General features: G+C 36.4%; 1 long non-coding RNA gene across 1 annotated transcript; it reads right to left on the bottom strand.

Annotated features, from left to right (window-relative positions):
• Nucleotides 1-7,546: 7,546 nt before the first annotated feature.
• On the bottom strand, nucleotides 7,547-8,084 carry LOC132058415 (uncharacterized). Its single transcript, XR_009415300.1, has 3 exons — nucleotides 7,958-8,084; nucleotides 7,778-7,802; nucleotides 7,547-7,679 (listed from the first exon to the last, which is right to left on the bottom strand). It is a non-coding gene; the product is annotated as an uncharacterized LOC132058415 (long non-coding RNA).
• Between the last annotated feature and the right edge of the window lie 5,328 nt (nucleotides 8,085-13,412).

The raw sequence follows: 13,412 nt of genomic DNA, 5'->3' as shown, positions 1-13,412 counted from the left end.
GGTATGAAGTTGGGTTGGATATTGTTTTAGGTTGGGCCCTGTTGCGTGATTGCGGCTAGCCAACCCGTTGTGTTGTGATTTGATTGTTCTATTGTGTTGGCTTGATGCCACATGCTGTTAGTAGATATTGGAATATGTTGTTCCATCTTGATTATGATATTGTTGGTGTACCCACCGTTGGTACTGCTGATATTGATATATTGTTGTCGTACACATTGTTGGTACTTGTTATATTGAGCATGATTATTGATGTTAATACATGCATTGCACGCACTCTCATTCGCATTATTCATGATTACTATTGAAACACCGTTGATATTTGATGAAATACTGTGATAAGCTGGGCTCAATTTTTAAAATGAGAGTGACGTGAGAGTTTGATATCCGATGTTAGTTCCGGAATCGTGAATTGAGTGAGTGCATGGACTCCGCAGGTCCCCCAGGGTGGTGCCGGTGAGAATCCCCCGTGGGCAAAGATCTGGGGTCTCGTCTGTCTGTTGGGAAAAGATCCGGGACAGGTGGCACATAGACTTCGCGAGTCACCTTGGGTTGTGCTACCGAGATGTCAGTATTTTCATCCAGAGTACATATGTACATAGCATTTTGATGGCATTGCATTGCATCCATACATTATAGCATTACATGGCATTATGGCTTATATTGAGATTTTATGGTGTTGTATTTTTGATGTTGGATTCGGATTTGATATATTGAGAGTTGGCACATTCGGGATTAGATGCTCTACTTAGGTCATGACATGTACTTGGCTTCGATTATGTTTGACTTATACCTATTGTTTTATCTGCCGATCTTGCTTTATTGTCTGAATTATGTTAGCTATGCTTAGTTGGCCAATGATACCTACCAGTACCATTGTATTGTACTGATCTGCACTTGCTGCATTCCTTTATGAATGTAGAGTATCAGGTTGGGTCTGCTTCCATCTCACGTGGCTGATAGTCGTCTTCAGCATTAGCACCGAGTCTCCGGGGTGAGCACGGCCGTTCGCTGCCTTGAAGACTTCTTTATTATTTATGTCTTATTCCTATACAGAGACATAGACAGTTTTATGTATTATTATTCCAGACTTGTATTTATTCCTTTTAGGGGCTCTTGTATGACTTAAACTACACCCTGGGGGTACTTTTTTGATTCCGCACTATTTCTATTATATAAAATTGTGAGACTTACGTATTGTTACATCCCGTGTTTTCATGCGTTGGAAAGCGTGCAAGTTAAATGACATTAGTAACGGAGGTGAAGTTATTCCCCCAAGCTTATATGTAGTTAGAGTGATGGTACAGTTGTATCATAAGGATTAGAAGTTAAACCAATCGAAGAAAACAAGTTTCGTCGAGGTTCGAAATTTATTTGAATGAAATACGGTCCAAGCTATAATACCCCGTATAATGGACCAGGAAATTGAACTGTCCAATATGAGCAAATTTACCCGAGCCCGGAGAATTTGATCATATCCAAGGATGAAAATCAAGAGCTCAGTGTATACAAAGAATGAAGTCTCGAAATGATTTAATATGAAAAAGTGTGACGACGATGATAGCAAATAATATTTTATGCGAGGTTATAGACTAGTGCTATATCACATGAGTATAATAATGAGTATATAAGTACTATTTAAGTGGATCAAGATCAAGAAATTAATTATGTGCGTAATTAGTTAAATGGAGGATTATAGTAGAAGACAAGAAATTAATTAAATTATGGGACAAGTGGATTACGGACACAATCCACGTGACACTTAGCTAAATAACCACCTGGTGGTCTTATAAATATATAGGGATGAATAAGGTGCTTGAGTGGCAATTAATTAAGAGAAGTGGCAGAGATGGGCCAAATGAAGCCAAGTGTAAAGTGGAGGAATTCATATTCTCACGTCTTTTACATATAATGAGACGAAAAGTGGCCAGCATGGTTTTTTTTTTAAAAAAGCCACAACGTGTTGTTGTGTTTTTTTAGCAGCAAATACGTGAAACTATATTTCCTTGACAAAAACGTTTATTTCAAAGCATAATTTTGCTCAAGAATAATATACGGTTTCGCTCACACTACTAAAAAAACAGCATTTAGTGACGGACGTATTCCGTCACTAATCAGCATATATCTGTTGCTAAACATGTGTTGCGACGGATTAGCGACGGAATGTCGTCTGTTGCGATTTTGCGCGTTGCTAACCTATTAGCGACGGAAAAATGAAATCCGTAGCAAACTTAGCGACAGAGTAGTGACGTATGAAATCCGTTCCACATTATAGCAACGGATCATTTTGTTGCTATTTTTATGAATTCCGTGACTAATTTCATATTTCATTTCGTCGTTTTAGTAAATTAGCGACGAAAACCATTGTCGCTAATCCGTCGCAAAATATTTGAATTATTTGTGCCTGCATTTAGCGACAATACAATGTTTGTTGCAAACAGTAGCCCATCGTTTTCCCCTCTAGCAACGACCAAAATCCGTCACAAATCTGTCACAAATATTTTTCGTCCGATTTTTTATTTTAAATACACCCGTTGAAACATACTAAATACAAAGTAATAAATACTCTTAAAAATAACTCGACATTCACATAAAATAATATTTATAAAAAAGATTCAAAATAGATAGCGAAATCTTAATCGTTAAGTCCAAAACACCGACAACACCAAGCTATCAACTACCAAAAGAACCCACACATCCATCAAGTATTGTTAGTGCATAATTTTGTTCTTTCCAACAAAAAGCGTATAACTTTGTGCTTGAGATCCAAGACCATATATTCTTCTCTTCCTTGTTCCCCCGAGCCTTCATAATATGCTTCACATTGATCACTATCGATCGAGATCGTGATTTTTCCCGTAATATTTCTTGATATCTTTCCCCGTAATAAGTAGTGAAATTAAAACATCAAGAATACTAACCATTCAATTTTACCAAATAAAAAGAGAAATGAATTCCAAAGATAAGGGAGCAGATATTTATTCATTTTTCATTGGAATTGAAGTCTCATGATGACCAACAAAAAAGAGTCATACAACTTGGATATAAATGATCATATACACTGTCTCTAAACACTGTCTATAAACTGTACGAGTTTATACATAAAACATATCTCTCGCGTTTATTTGTCTACCGCAAAGGTGAATAATTTTACTTAAGTCAAAAAGAAAAGCTGGTTGGTCCCTTCATAAGACACAAATGATGAACTTATGGTCCACACGTCTACCAAAACGAAAAGGACATCCCCTAGCCACAAACTTTTTGACAATATATCACCTCAATTTGCTCTTTAGCAAAAGCAAATAGTTAAAGGGAACTTGTTATTGAGCACCTCTAGAGATTAAGAAGCAAAAAATAAGTACTAGAGTGCAAGCTACTTGTAATACACCAAAATTATTTAATTTACACAAATGATGGTAAAGAAAATTATGCAATGAATCTATTTTAATTTGTTATAACTTATAACAAAGTTATATGTTTCATCTTCAAATTACTTATCCCATTGTAAAGCTTCTTTTAGCATCGACGGTATATAGAAATTAAACTCCAACAAATTTAAGGAAAAAAAACTCCTACAACCCTGATCACGCAACTTCTTTTATTTCTTTTCGGGGATATTAATATAAATAACTGGTCAAATTTACTGTTTATTTTTCTTAATTGGTATACATAAATTAGACACAGTTATATACATATTAGTCCAAGTGCATGTTGCATGAATTTGTCTCCACAGACTTGATCCAACCGAGTTGAATTGGCAAAAACCAAGCAACCATTTAATCTCAATTCATTACCGATCATAGAAGCCAACTGTAGGTAATGAACAACAAAATGTAAAGGCAGGAGTCATTAAAATTCAGAACTGCACAGCCATTACACCTTAGTTCTCAAAATAGAAACCAAGTGCAGCACTATGTTCTCAGTGCAACAACACTCAAAATTATCTCAAGGTTGTCCCAACAATGAATTTAAAAGTGCCACAAAAGCCTTTAAAACAGTACACCTTGACAAGGAAATGTAACAGCATAGCATCCTTGATCCTAACAGTGTTTTATACAACAGAATGTGGCAACTACGCCTGCCCATTTAACACCGATAAGGCTCCAATTGCGAACGGTTAAGCGAAAATATGCGGTAATAGCTTACCAAAGTTCAACAGCCAAATGATCCAAAATGCGGCAGTTTCTTACCAACAAACCCAACTCCAAATGTGGCTCGAAAAACCAACAAGCAGTGCGGCAGAAATACTCCATTTCAAGTTTAGCAGCAAATTAGGGATTTCGATAAGCCGCCAAGTTATGCAAAACAAATAAAGGGTGAAGAATGTGTCACACCCTCATCTTACTAGGGTGTGATGGGCACCCGACCCCATATTCGGAGCCGAGCGAACCCACAGACTCTTATTACAAACATAATCTTTCGGACTCTTAATTAGACAAAAATGACACATATAAGAACTATTTTTGGAAATAATCTTTTGTAGCTTACAACTCGACAATTTGTAATTATATGGAATTTATGGCATAATGCGTAATGACAAAAATGACACATACAATACGCTCATACTCTGAAAATGCGGGGTATAACAGAATGAGCATCCAAAGTTCATATCTTCATCACATTAACTTAAAAGAATACTCAGTAGTCATTCATAAAAAATAAAAAATAAAAAAAAAAAACTATCAGAGAGCCAAGACATCAAACAAATTAGCATGCCAAGCAATAAACTTGAAAGGACAAGACAGTTAAGGGGGTTACCACCTTCTTAATCCAACGCCGCGCAAGATCCAAAGGTTTTACAACCTCGGCAGGGCAGGCTATTAGAGGGGCTAAACCAAATCCCAAAGCTTGCTTTGGCCTTCAGCCATCATGAAAAAAAGTGCGACAAGGGAACTACTAACCACCAAGAAAGTTTTAGAAATCCTTTCGTGAGTGAACACACGGAGATAATTATTAGGGCAAAAGGTAAAAGAAAATTCCCAAACATGATGCCCACTATTCCACTCCAATATTAAAATAGAAGCTTAGTGCTAGATTTCAAAAGTTTCAATCGACACTTTTAAAAATGGAAGATCTAATTTATTTATTTGAAATCATTTCTATATACACTAGTTGGCTGGCCGGTTGCTAAGATCTAATTTATTTGAAGAGCAATAGAACATATAGCAACATGCTTTACACTTCAGTGATTCAGAGTTATTCTATGCCTTCAAAAGTGATAAAGTTAAAGGCTGGATATGGGCTATTGCAAAATGTGAACCATTATTTACTCTCTGGATCAATAATTTTGCGAAATCTTTGAATCTTTCCTCAATGGGCAACTTATATGACAAGACTGTTTACACCATAACAAAAGAGATTAAGTTCAGCAAATTAATAAAATAAAACTAGTCTATATCTTGTCACGCTGCAGCTTAGAACACCAAATGTGAAAGATCAAAAACTTCGTACTTAAGACCATTAAATCACCGCCATTCAAAGCTTACACCTAGTCCTATATGCGATGCCTCTATATCTTCTTTTTTTCCGATAGGTATATGTTTTGCCTCTATATCAAATAGAAAAATGATTCCACAACTACATAATGCCTCATGTTTCCAGTAAGAAGCAAAAGACCTGCTATTGCTATGTCATTACAAGCCAATCATGTAAGGCGATAGGATCTAAGACAGACATCTCACTTTAGTTTAGGTTCATGAAGTCGTTGTGGTTGGTTGACATGCTTCTTGTGTCCTATCCACTGCCGTCCGATTTGGTTCCGCAGGTGTAGTCCCGACAAAAAATGTGTACATATAATAATTGTTGAAATAGACCTTTAAAAGATGATGATAGGAAAGCAATTATGTTAGGAAAATGCCTAAAATAATGTGTTGAGTCTAAACAACTTATCAGAGATGGACCTATTATCTTGAATGTTCAAGTTGAAGTCTAGATTCAGAATCAAAAGTTTGTTTTAAGTTCAAAAAAATGGAAGCTGATAACTTTAAAACATAGTGTGTATAGGTGAACTGTGTCAAATAAAGTGTGATGAAACGATCCCCTATGTTTGAAACAAATGTCATTTGCCTTTTGTGTTGTAAGCAAGTCCTTTGATAATGTGAAAATCTTTCATTTGGCATTACTTTATATGAAATGGTTGAGTTCAAAAAAGGATAAGCTGGTCATTAATTTGTTTAATTTTATTATACCTGTTTGGTGTTATCTCTGCCTGCTGGTTTGAATATTTTGCAGCCGGGCTATTTATTAAAGTCATCATATAAGGCTTAAGTTTTTCATTAGTTTAAACTAATATTATTAGTATCCTAACTATAAAAGCTAATACACTTGTAAAACGAATTATGATGAAAGTTATACCTTGAATTCCCCAAAATAAAAATTTCTAGTATCTTCTGAGACACCTTTCCAATTGATTCCATTGGGATCAAGTTGATTTTTGAAAGATGCGGTATTAGAGCATTCTTTAGAAGGTTCCAACCTGCATAAATTTGAAAATATTATTTCAAGGCCTACCACAAATTATATATATAAAAAAAATATAAGCATGGACTAACCCAGAGTAAGAGTAACAAGTGTAAGTGTCCGCCGCCTACGACGACTATCGGACTCTTCTTCGCGGACGGTGTTGCTATGGTTTGATGTACCCTCATCTACCGGGCTGCTCGTATCGGTGTAATGGGAGATAATTCAGGGATGGTTGGGTTACTACCGTGATCTGACGCTTGAACCGGTGGCGTACCTAAAAATGGCAACAACTACAGTAGCAATTTGCATTAGTATGCAGCAACAAAATGGCTCAAATTTGCCCGACATTCGGCAGAAACTTTAGCTCAGAATTACAGCAACAAATCAACATTTCGTGGGGCAAAAAATGCAGCAGCAAAACCGCAAAATGCGAGGAAAATATGGCCAAAAATTCAGCAGCAGACCACTCCCAAAACGAGGTGCAAATGGCCAATAATCCAGCAGTTTATGATAACAAATATAACAACAAGGTAGCAGCTCATTCGCAACACTTAGAGAACTTCAAATGCAGCAATTTTCCCAAGCTCAGCAAGAATGCTTATGAGTGTTTGCGAACATCCTCAAAACATCAACCAATCACAACATGTAGCTCAAAATGGAACCTCTTAATAGTGAATAAAAATGCATAAGTAGATCCATAGGCATGTCAACATTCAAACATGTGTATATTCTAATAGTGCCAATAATATGAGTGAGGCACATTAACATTGAGATATGTATCGATCTCAGGTCCATAAACAATAGGGTAAACCTCATGCTATCATGCTAGCAACAAATAGCAAATTTGAGCCATTTTGTTGCTGCATACTAATGCAAATTGCTACTGTACTTGTTGCCATTTTTAGGCCGAACGCCACTGTGTTTTTGGCTATTTGTTGCTGCATGTTTGGGGCAAAAACTGCGCACTTGGTTGGGAACAAACAAAGCAGTGTATTCACTAATGGGGTTGAATTGTTTACATATAAATATATGAACAATCTATGTAACAAACGGAGTGTATTCACTAATGGGGTTGATAAAAAATTCACCTTTGGACCCATAGTGACTTTAACAAAGATCGCAAGTTCTACAATACCTTGAAGCATTGCGGCTCGAGCTTCAACACCAAATCTAATATCCTTTGCAGCATAACTTCTACTCCAATTTAACCTTCCACCAATCTGCAACAAAAACCATTTATAAACAGACAATCCAAAATACAGCTCTTCTTGATCTATACCAAAAAAAAAAAAAAAGTATCTTGCAAAATAGTACTCACTTGTTGGGTGTTGGTTCTTGCCACTCTGTTCCAAACAAGAAAATGGGTATTTGTTAAAAGTAATAAAGATTACATTTTTCTAACACAAAAAAGAAAAACAAGAAAATGGGTATTTCTTAAAAGTAATAAAGAATACATTTTTCTAACAGAAAAATCCAAGTTATAAAATGTGAATATTACCTGGCTTTGGAAGCAAGATTTGCTACAAAACGATACATTTTGCTAATGAGAAATGCTGGTAAGAGAGAAGAACAAGCTGAAATAACTTATTGAAACAGAAAATATCATTCACCTTTTAGTTAAAAAAAAATGACAAACTGAAACAAAAAAAAAATGAGTAAGAAACCCAGTTCACTAACACTGATTTCAAATCACAGAATATAAAGAATGTTGAGTTCTTCAAGCTTTTTCTCGACATGCAACGAATTAAAACAAACTTTAACCACCAAATAATATTATCCTACAAGATTTAGCACAAACAAAGGTTGAATTTCCATTTTCATCAGATTTTGGCCGAAATAGAGATTCCCAACACTTAACCTTCAAATAAATTATAAACCCAACGAGTTTTCAACACACCCAACTTCGATTTTAGCCCAAAAAAACACTTAAAGATACTCTGTCCTTTAGATAATAAGCAAGAAAACACAGATATCTTAATTTCGTTTTAGATTTAATGTCATAAAACACAAAGAAGGAGATAAAGAAGAAAGAAACGCCCATAAAACATAGAAAAATCAAAACATACCTTTCCTTTAGAAAAAAGTTGCGTAGAAGAAGAGAAAAACACAATAGAAACCTTAGATTCACATTATTTTGATCTATATTGTGCTCTCTCTCTCTATGTTAGCAATTTCGCACAGTCTATCTCTCTATCCGTGTTGGCTGCTTTGTTTGGAAATGAAATAATGTGTACCCTAGCTGGGAGATATCCTTTTTTTTTTTTTACATTTAACGACGGAATAGCGACGGATTTTATATTCCGTCGCTAAATAATACATTCATTTCTTTTAATAATTAATATTGCGACAAAATATTCCGTTGCTGCAAATATATATTTTTTTCTAGAAAAATTAAAGGCCTAGCGACGGATATTTTGTTGCTGAATCCGTCGCTAATTAAAAATAAAATTTGTCGCGCCTCTTCTGTTGCTAAATCTGTAGTGAAATTTAAGGCGCCAAAAATTCGCGCTAATTATTAGTAACGAAACTCAGTTTTCGTTGCTAATCCGTCACTATATAATGAGATTAAATTTTAGTTGCTTTTCTTGCGACAAAATGAGAAATCCGTAGCTAATCCGTCGTTAATTAGCGACAGAATATGGTCTGTCGCTAATATTCCGTCACTAAACGCTGATTTTTTAGTAGTGTCACCGCTTTGATCTCGTTGTTCCATTTTATGGTGTTGTTGAACCCGTATTTTCTTCGAAGTGAAGTGAGGTGGAAGAAGATCATTTATTTGCATATAAGGTAAGAACTATTCTCTCCTAGGTATATTTAAATTCATCCCGGTCATAGCTAAATTATGAGATGGGAACTACGAAATTAATTGCGGAAAATCGGATAAGTTATTGTTGTTATCATGTGGGCTATTTGGTGATTGTTATGAGTTACTTTGTGGGCTGGAATATCATGGGGATTGGTTGTAGTTTTAGTTGTTGTTATTTTTGTTGCCATTATACTATGTATATACGAAAATAAAGAAATGTACACAAGCATTGGTATACGAACGTATATTGGGCTGTTTTGGAAGTGATTTAAGAATGGATTTAATTCTAGTTTGATATGAAATTGTTGGTATTGTTGTTGTTGGTATTTTGATTGATGTTGTGGATAAATTGGAATCTCGAGGATTGTTAAGTTTTCAGGGGAAATGCTGCCCGAATTTTGTTAAGTAACGTGCTAGCTTAGGCTTTGGATTTTGAGCACGCTATAGTTAATACTTGATATTAATAATGTTGTTGTAGATTGGGAAGCTCGGGATCTGATTTGTGTTTAGCTTGGAGCGGATAAGGTATGATAAGGCTATTCCCTTTTCTTCTTTTGGCATGGTCTATATGAAACAAATGGACGACGAACGTATAAACTCCAAAGAAGCTCCTATTCTTAGAAATACTAGAATGGCTAATGTTCTTGATTTCCAGAAGCTATTTCATCATGTCCTGATACGTGTCTATGATCCCTGAAGTCCTATTTTTGATATTATAATCCATAGTGACATTTGAGGGTGTTATGCTTCCAGGTTATTCAAAGAGTTCCAGAAATAATCTTATGAGTCTCACTTGCATTCATTTGCTTCTATATGTCTGTTAAGGCTATCCCTTCTTTCTTTTTGGCATGAATTACATAAACGAGCGAACGATGAACATACATGACTCCAATGAACTCTAGTTCTCAGCGGTACTTGACATGACAATTGTCTTTGATTCTCAAGTGTCGGTTCATTCTAATCATTCTATTAAGTCCTAGATGATGATAGAGTTTGCATATGGTTGCTCATGATATTCTACTCGTGCATGCTGTTAATATATCATTCACCGAGTCCCGGCCGGGTGCACGGTTCATTGCATTGCTCACCGAGACCCTCACTAGAGGGCCCGTGACGTATATATATGATTATTTCACCGAGTCCCTCACTAGAGGGCCGGGTACGGTATATATTTATATTTCACCGAGTCCCTTACTAAAGGGCCGGGTATGGTATGTATTTGCATTTCTAGTCATTGACTTTAGGGCTACTTACATGGTTATTCTCTTCCTTCGGGGCTATTCATATTACAGGTGGTTTCTCATATTTTCATTATGGCTCATATCTCATTCTTTATGATTATTGCCGCCTTACATACTCGGTACATTGTTCGTACTGACGTCCCTTTGCCTGGGGGCGCTGTGTTCATGCCACACGCGTCCCGTATTGTTTTGCGAGTGTAAAAGTATTCGGCTAGGATGGTTGGCTATCGGTACCTGGGATTGGCAAACTCCATTTTCTTCCCGGAGTAGTGCGAGTCATTATAGGTATCATATGTGTGTGTACGGGTATGTCGGGGCCCCGTCCCGACTCATGATTTAGGTGTTTACTCTTAGAGACTTTGCGACGGTGTCCTCGTGGTTAGTATGTTGAGATGTCATGCGTTGAGTAAAGCGACCATGCAGGCCGATATGTTAGTTTGACTTATTCGATTTTTGATTAATTGAGTATCGTTCGCAAATTTCTATGGTTTGACCGAAAGTACTTTATTATATGTCCCGGGCCATTATGTGAATGCCGAGGGTTCGCTCGGCTCTAAGTAAGAGTTGGGTGCCCATCATGCCCTGATGGGATTGGGGTGTGACACGTATTTATTCTTTCCGCTTGCTCAATTATTAATTTATGTCTTTATTTATCGTTGGGTTGAGGGTTCGCTTATCGAGGTGAAAAAAGTAAGTGCCCGCACAACTTTTGCCAAAATGGGTCGTGACATTGTGTGTCCCAGGACCATGAAAGGAAGTTCTAAAAGAGAAGGATGGAGTCTCAGGGTCAGGAAAGGGAAACAGGATAAGGGTAGGGTCATCACCTCCCCATCTCCTTTCAGCAAAAGGCATCCTGGGTTCCACCGCCTACGACCTCCGCTCATGCGTACTCGTGCTCACCTTCTACTCGTCCTCTCTCTTTTCCTTTCCCTTATGAACTCATCCTCATACCCCTGACAACACTATGACAAAGGGAAGGTTTAGACCATCTTAACCCTATCATATGACTACCACAGTTTTTAGACCATCTTAATTAACCCTATCATATGACTACCACAGTTAACTCATGAAACTATGCCTAGCCCCTAAAGACTTTTATTGCCAAGTTCAAACATGATGCACTAGGAGCAGACCTACCATAAGCATATAGCAAACAATAACAAGCTGGTGTTCCTGAGCAACTTTAAGCCAAATTTTAATCATGAAAGGATCTTTACTCTTAACCACACTGCATTTTAAAGAAGCACATATTTCCTTGTTAAACGACCAATCCTTAAGCCCCCTTCTTTTAATGCCATTTACATAGTGGATACATCTCATTACTAGGTTAAGGCAAACATGACAATTATCTCCTTGACAGTCCTATTTAACTAAATGATTGCCATTTTAGCCAAAACATAAATCATCTTAAGATTGCTCTGAACTCAGTTTATTATAGCAACCTTAGAGACCTTTTAGGCTCAACACAAGCACTTACATATTCTACAAATTCTACTTAAAGGTAGGTTCAGCAAGTTCCCACACTTATCATAAGCAGGACAATCAGACAAAGGCAAAGCCAAAAGAAATACTTTTGATCAAGTTTAAATCCCTTCCCCTCCCAGAATCATTTTTTAGGACCTTTATCTCAATATACACTAATGTGACCCAAAATGCGAAGTTTTCAATCACGTAGATATGACTTAAATGAAGTAAACAGAGATCAGACCAACCAAGGTTCTTAATCCACCTGTAACTCCCAACACCCTTAAGGCCAAACATGTTACGAAGTAGAAAAAATAGAATCCCACAAAACACACAATATACCTTCAATATTTAAAACCAAAACACATTATCAAATAGGATAGACATGATCAGACTAGGTCCAATACACATCAAAACTACAACTTCCAAACAAACACACGATTAAGTAGGACAAGTAATGGTCAGACCAGGTCTAATTCATATTAGACTTTCAACTTCCAAATGAACACAGAATTAAGTGGGACAAATCATGATCAGAATAGGTCCAAATCATATCAGACTTTCAACTTCCCAACTAACACATCATTAAGATAGATTATTCAACACCAGATGAGACACCTCACTTTAATAAGCCTTTTGACCCCTTTTTGAGTTAACCTTCAAACTAAGACACATTTCCAAATAGACACATTCAAGAATGTAGGTCAAGCAAATCACTCAAAGGCCCTGTAACTTCAAACCACCCCCCTAAACCAAGCCTATTACATGGGACATAAAGGACTAAACCCATCATGACACTTAACAGACCTCCTTTGACTCCAATTCAAAGCACAAGAATTATACCACACACCAGACAAACGTATTAACTTAAACTCATTCTAGACCCCACATAAAGCACTTGATTATATTTGAACAAGCATGATAAGATAGCAATCCAAACCAAAACCCAAACCAAACAAACATTATTAGCCTAAATTATAGTCCAGACCACACTTAATACCCTTAATCACAATTAAACAAGCAATGATACAGACAGGAAATCTAAGTGGAAATCCAAATCAAACATACTCATCAGCTTAAACTATAGTCTAAACTACATATAATAGACACCTAGTCACGTTAAACAAACAAGATACGAACAGAAATTCTAAATGAAAAGACCAAATCGAACCAGTGTATTAGCTTGAAACTACATTCTAACCACACATAAAAACACCTTAAATAAGCATAATACAGACAGAAAAAATGAAGCAATCAAACAAGCACATTAGCTCAAAATTTTTCCTAAACCATACATAATCACATTAACTAAGCATAATATAGACAGAATCTAAAAGGGAAGGCAATAAACTAAAAGTTTTTACCTTTTGCGAGTGCAACCGGGGGCAAACAATGCACTTGGAGTCTCATATGCTTTCAATATCAAACTCAAAACCACCAAC

This window comes from Lycium ferocissimum, chromosome 5, assembly GCF_029784015.1.
Source record: "Lycium ferocissimum isolate CSIRO_LF1 chromosome 5, AGI_CSIRO_Lferr_CH_V1, whole genome shotgun sequence".
Lineage (NCBI taxonomy): Eukaryota > Viridiplantae > Streptophyta > Magnoliopsida > Solanales > Solanaceae > Lycium > Lycium ferocissimum.
The sequence above is the reverse complement of the archived record's forward strand: the minus strand, read 5'-3'. Positions and strand labels throughout refer to the sequence as shown.